We start from the raw sequence: 6,863 nt of genomic DNA, 5'->3' as shown, positions 1-6,863 counted from the left end.
TTCTCAGATATTTATAGGCTTCCTTCCAACGGTAACATTAATTATAATTTGAATATTTATATCCATTGTTTGCCACGTCAATATAATTCTGACATTCGTACACTTAGACTCTAAAATGCGGCGTTCCACTACGAGTCACAGTATGCTTTGTACGATTGTCGGTTGAATATCATTTTCAATTGATGACGTGTACAGCTGATAAGCATTCACTGGTAAGCTCATAACTGATAATATCAACAGGATCAGTTTTCAACTGATCAGTCAGTTGTCTTCGAAAGTCCAGTTCTGCTCAAATGATCAGTTTCCAACTGATCAGTCAGTTGTAATTGAAGGTTCAATTCGGCTGGTTTCAGTTGCCTTTCATAACCTGCGCATTAATCTTCAGTTAGGCAACTGTCAATTCGTGATCAGTTAGTTCAGTAGATTTAATCTCTTAGTTTGTCAAACCACCGAAATTAAGTTTCCAACAATTTCTCCCTTTTTGGTATTTGACAACACTTGTAAGGTATGAATTGATCAACTGAATTTAAGATATACTTTGATTTCATTGTAGATAAAATAATTCTCTGATGTACAGATTCGTACAAAGAGTAAAGAATCAGGAACTAATCTAAGTACAGATACGTACAAAGAATAAAGAATAAAAAATCTTCAGATCTTCAACCATTAACTGAAGTCAGTCAGTTGATCTTCATATCTTCTTTTTCCCTTTGTCTTGTACTGTCTTTCGAATAATTTCCCCTTTTTTTGTCAAGCACATCCACTTTCTTTGTTAATATACGGACATCTGCTGCAATATCTGATACGGCATTCATCACAATATTCTGCAGCATATCAATTCTTTTAGTGATAGTACTTTCCAGAAAGTCAAAACATGTCTGCCGACTAAAGCTTGAGTTTGGAAGTGGGATTCAGTCAACAATCTGTCTTTCTTTATTTATTCCATATGGAGGTATAGATAATTCACACTCTGATTAAGTAGATTCAGTCTGTCCGTAGTAAACTCATTGGTCGAGTTGAGCTTCAAAGTGTGTGCGAGCTGAGTAGACTGTATCGCAGAAATGGCATTCATCATACTGACTAGGTTCGACTGAACGGTTCGAACTTCTTCAAATAGGGAAGTCAGTGTCTGAAATTCTAGAAGACATGACTCCGGAAGTTTCTGGAATCTGTTTCCTTTCTTGTTGAATAAATACAACCATCGCACTGTCAAGTTGGTTTTGTTTCATGCGCAGCTATTTCTGAAATATCTTCAGTTGTAGGGTCCTGGGGAGGAGACGAGACAGTTAGAAGAGCATAAGTAGAAGAAGGTTATTTGGTTGGCTCAATTACTGGTTCTTCAGTTGGTTGTAGAACTGTCTCTTCAGCTGGCATTTCTTCAGTTGGGAATGAATGCAGCTGAGCCTCTTCAGTCGGTTGAGAGACTGCCTGTTCAGTTTGTTCCAAAACTGCTTGTTCAGTCACAGCTGGTGACTGAACTGGTTCTCTAGTTTGTTCAAAAATAGTCACTTCGGCCGGTTCTTCAAAATTGACAGCTTGAACAGCTGGTTCTTCGGTCATAACCACATCTTAGACTGATCTAGAATTGTCCAGCTGAATATCTGAGGTTACTGATTGGATGACCTCATCAAGATTGGCCAGAGATAACTCAGCTTCAGAATATGGCGTTGGATCAGCAGTAGATGATTGAGGTGCTGAAGATGAAGATGGTTGAGCAGCTGATGTGGAAGGTTCAGTTGACTGTAGAGTTGAAAGAGATCGATTTTAGGGGAGCGAAAGCAGCAACGGAAGTTCAAAATATTGATTTTCAAGAGGAAAAATTTCGGCAACCTTGTACTAGGGTGTAGCAAATACAAAAACACATTTGTCATACATAGGGTGTTAAGAAATTATATCTATCAACCTCTTGAGGTTGATGATGGCTCCAACCAAGTTGTAAACAACTTGGCTCTTCAAAGACAAGACAATCTACAAGCTTCCTTCCTTCAAAATTAGGCTCACCACCAACTAGATAGAACCCCTTTTATTTTGCACTAGAAAATAAAAGGATTTTTCAAAGAGAAGAGAGGTTTTCTCCAACAATTGAAGAACACAATGATAGAAAAATTTTTGAGAGAATTGATCTCAAAATTTCGGCCATAGTGATGCTTGAATGGGAGAGTGAATCACTTGTCTTGTTTGTGGGAAAAGCTAAACCTCTTTAGCATGCCAAGCCTTGGAGAATGAAAAAGTGATCTCTAACCCTTCACCTCCCATGCATGCAATGTAAGTGGGCTTGTAACATTAACAAAGCCCATGGACTTTTATTTAAATGTCCCAAACATATTTGAGTCCATTTAAAGTTTACTTGATTTTACTCAAGCCCACTAGTTCAATAATTATTTCCAATTGGGCTCTCAGAAGGCCCAATGTTATGTAATTAATTCAACACTTGAATTAATTTAATTATTTGACTCTACTAGGCCCACTAGTGTTTAATTAATTCAACACTTGAATTAATTTAATTTAGTCCATAATAATGTTTATGAAAATCACAATTTTCAAATACATTATTTATTTGGCCAACTTTTAATTTAGGAACACATTCATAAATTAAAAGTTACATTTCTCTCATAGAAGTCATACTTCTATTTTTCCTCAAGCTTATAAACTCCTTTATAAGCTGTTTAACACATTGAACTATTTTTACTTCTCAACGGGATCTAGAAAGCTAGTACTTGTGTGGCCCTCAATGGTTCATTGATACAACTAGCCGTAGGTTCACATCTCCATGTGATTCGGACTAAACATGTCCTTATACGAGCATACCCCAATTGCTCCATTCTTACTTATCAACTCCTTGATAACAAGAACGTCAGAACTCAAGTCTGATAGTATCCAACCAATCATGTTAAACGCCTAGCAGCATCGCTTACATGATTCCCTAGGTATCAAATGATAGTGCCTGCAAGAACCATTCAATTATGGTTAGCGTACAGTACGGTCCCTTCAACTCATATATCTCGACCGATTCGACAACCATTGGATTATCGAGAGTTGTCATTGAATCGATACTATGTGTCATGTCGTAGTTGCATCGATGGTGTAATCTATGAAACCCCTTTCATAATTACCACCATACTCTGATCAGAGATTTCAACCTACATACACATGAGAACACATAGGATATCCATACCCGAAGGTAAGCGATGAATCCCCGACTACAATGCATCGACTCCTATATGTTTTGACAGAACACCCAACCTTGCCACCTGATGACCCCATGAGAGTCGGTAAACAAGTCAAAGTGTAATTCTAGCACATAGAGTCTCAATGTTGTCCCGGGTCATAAGGACTAATGGTGTACAATCATAAACTAGGACTTTTCCACTCGATAAGTGAGAATCACTTGGAAAGTCCTTTATGGAGGGTTGTTCAGTGCACTCTACCAGGAGCACCTATCTGCATGATCGGACATCACAATGTCCCCTACCAATGAAACATGGTACTCACATCGCAGATACTAGTCTCGAACTCGAGCGGCCTATATCCTTCTTAGCGGCGGCTGAATCGACTAGGAACTGTTTAGAATATACAGTATTCCAAATATGAGTTTCATGATACTCATCATATGAGCATCTCATATTCTTTCTACTATTTGTATATTCAAGGGCTTTATCTATGCAACTAGCATGGGTATACAGATAAAGATGTGCCAAAATAATAATTTCAAATATTATTAAAATAAAGATTTTTTATACATAGAGTTTCATTGTGAACACTCGGCCAACACTTGGCTCGACGGGCACCTACTCTAACAATCTCCCACTTGCACTAGAGCCAACTACCCATATGCTTCAAACCCATCGATTCGCGATGCTTTTTGAATAATTGTCCAGGTAAAGGCTTAGTTAGTGGATCAGCAACATTATCTGCGGAGCCGACTTTGTCAATCGAGACATCTCTTCTTTCCACAATCTCTTAGAGGATGTGGTACTTTCTCAATACGTGTTTGGATTTCTGATGAGACCTTGGCTCCTTTGCTTGAGCTATAGCTCCCGTGTTGTCACACAACATCGGGACAGGAGCAACTCCATTAGGAATGTTGTCCAACTCTTGGACGAAATTTCTTATCCAAACAGCCTCCTTTGCTGCATCTGATGCAGCAATGTATTCGGCCTCAGTGGTGGAATCCGCAGTACTGTCTTGCTTGGAACACTTCCAAGAGACAGCAGCACCATTGAGCATGAATACGAACCCAGAGGTTGACTTCGAGTCATCGATATCGCTTTGGAAGTTAGAGTCGGTATAGCCTTCCAATTTTAGTTCTCCACCCCCATAGACCAAGAACAACTTATTGGTCCTTCTCAAATACTTGAGGATGTCTTTCACAGCTTTTCAGTGTGGAAGACCAGGGTTGGATTGATATCTACTCACTACACTTAGTGCAAAAGCCACGTCAGGACGTGTAGATATCATCCCATACATGATGCTACCAATCGCAGATGCATAAGGAATGCGTGTCATCGCCGCTATCTCTGCATCAGTCTTGGGAGACATAGACTTGGATAGGGACACGCCATGACACATTGGTAGATGTCCTCTCTTGGAATCATCCATCGAGAACTGCTTCACGATGGTATCCATGTATGTGGACTGGGTGAGACCAAGCAATCTTTTTGATCTATCTCTATAGATCTGTATTCCCAATACAAAAGATGCTTCACCCAAGTCCTGCATCGAGAACTTACTCGCTAACCATATCGTAGTTGATTGCAACATCCCTACATCATTCCCAATGAGTAGAATGTCATCAACATAAAGCACAAGGAATGTCACAGCACTCCCACTGACCTTCTGATACACACAGGGTTTCTCAGGATTCTTAGTAAAACCAAACTCTTTGATTGTACTATCGAATCTAAGGTTCCAACTCCTAGATGCCTGCTTTAGACCATAAATAGATCTATGAAGTTTGCATACCATATGCTCACTTCCGACCGATGTGAACCCTTCAGGTTGAGACATTATAATCTCTTCCTTAATATCCCCATTAAGAAAGACTGTCTTGACATCCATCTGCCATATCTCATAGTCATACCATGCAGCTATGGCTAGCAATATCCTTATGGACTTGAACATTTCAACTGGAGAAAAGGTTTCTTCAAAGTCAACTCCTTGTCTTTGAGTATATCCTTTTGCCACCAATCACGCCTTGAAGGTCAATACCTTCCCATCCGCCCCAAGTTTCCTCTTGTAAATCCATTTACACCCTATAGGAACAATTCCCTCAGGTGGATCCACGAGATTCCACACTTGGTTCGAATGCAAGGAATTCATCTCAGATTCCATCGCTTCAAGCCACTTGGATGAATCGGCATCAGATAACGCTTCCTTGAAGGTCCTTGGATCACATCCATGGTTAGGCTCATCATGGCCCTCTTCAAGAAGCAGACCATACCTCATAGGTGGTCTCGAGACTCTCTCGGATTTTCTAGGAGCTACTATCTCCTCTCTTGGCTCTTCGGGTGTGGGTTCTATAATTGTGAGTGTCTCTCGAACCTCTTCGAGTTCTATCATCTCGCCTTTTCTATCTAATAGAAATTTTTTTTCTGAAAAGGTTGCATTCCTAGAAACAAACAGCTTTGTTTCTTGGGGATGATAGAAATAGTATCCAACATAATTCTTTGGATATCCCACAAAGTAACATAAAATGGATCGACTATCCAATTTATCTCCCACTACCTGCTTCACATAAGCAGGGCACCCCCATATTCTAAGATAAGAATACTTGGGAGGCTTACCCATCCATATCTCATATGGTGTCTTATCAACTGCCTTTGAATGGACATTGTTCAACAACAGTGCCGCTGTCTCAAGCGCATATCCCCAAAAGGATGGCGGCAACTCCGTGAACCCCATCATAGACCGAACCATGTCCATCAAAGTCCGGTTACGACGCTCCGAAACATCATTCAACCTGTGGTGTAGCGGGCGGAGTCCACTGCGAGAGAATCTCATTCTCCCTAAGATACTCTTGGAACTCGGCACTCAAGTACTCACCACCTCGATCCGATCGAAGTGTCTTGATGCTTCGTCCCAACTGTTTCTCTACTTCACTTCTGAATTCTTTGAACCTTTCAAAGGCTTCAGATTTGTATTTCATCAAATACACATACCCATACCTCGAAAAGTCATCGTTAAAGGTGATGAAGTAGGCATGTCCATGCTTAGTGGTGATGCTAAGCGGACCGCACACATCGGTATGGATCAAATCCAATAACCCTTTGGCTCGCTCCACATGGCCCTTAAAGGGAATTTTGGTCATCTTTCCTTTTAGACAGGATTCACAAGTCGTGAGAGCATTAATATCAGACATATCAAACACGCCCACTCCTACTAGCTTGTTCATCCTTCTTAGGAAAATATGTCCTAATCGAGCATGCCACAATTGTGCCGAAATTAGAGTATCTTGTTTTCGCTTGTTTGTTGTTGTTATAGCTTGGACATTGTTTAGTGGAATATCTTTCAATTTTAAGTTATAGAGATCGTTTTCAAGTTCTCTGGTACCAATTAAACATTCATTCTTGTAAATGTTGCAAACACCTTTGCTAAATAAACAAGAATATCCATCTTTATCTAGCATAGAAATGGAAGCAATGTTTTTCACCAAATCCAGGTACAAACAAAACATCTCTTAAAATTAACTTAAAATCATTGTCCAAAAGCAAGTAAACATCTCCTATGGCCTTGGCAGCAACTCTTGCTCCATCGCCCACCCTCATGAATGTCTCACCTTCCCTAAGCCTTCTACTTCTTCCCATCACTTGTAACTCATTACTGGGATGTGAGTCACAACCGGTATCCAATACCCAAGAAGTAGA

This window comes from Primulina tabacum, chromosome 10 (assembly GCF_025594145.1).
Source record: "Primulina tabacum isolate GXHZ01 chromosome 10, ASM2559414v2, whole genome shotgun sequence".
Classification (NCBI taxonomy): domain Eukaryota; kingdom Viridiplantae; phylum Streptophyta; class Magnoliopsida; order Lamiales; family Gesneriaceae; genus Primulina; species Primulina tabacum.
The sequence above is the reverse complement of the archived record's forward strand: the minus strand, read 5'-3'. Positions refer to the sequence as shown.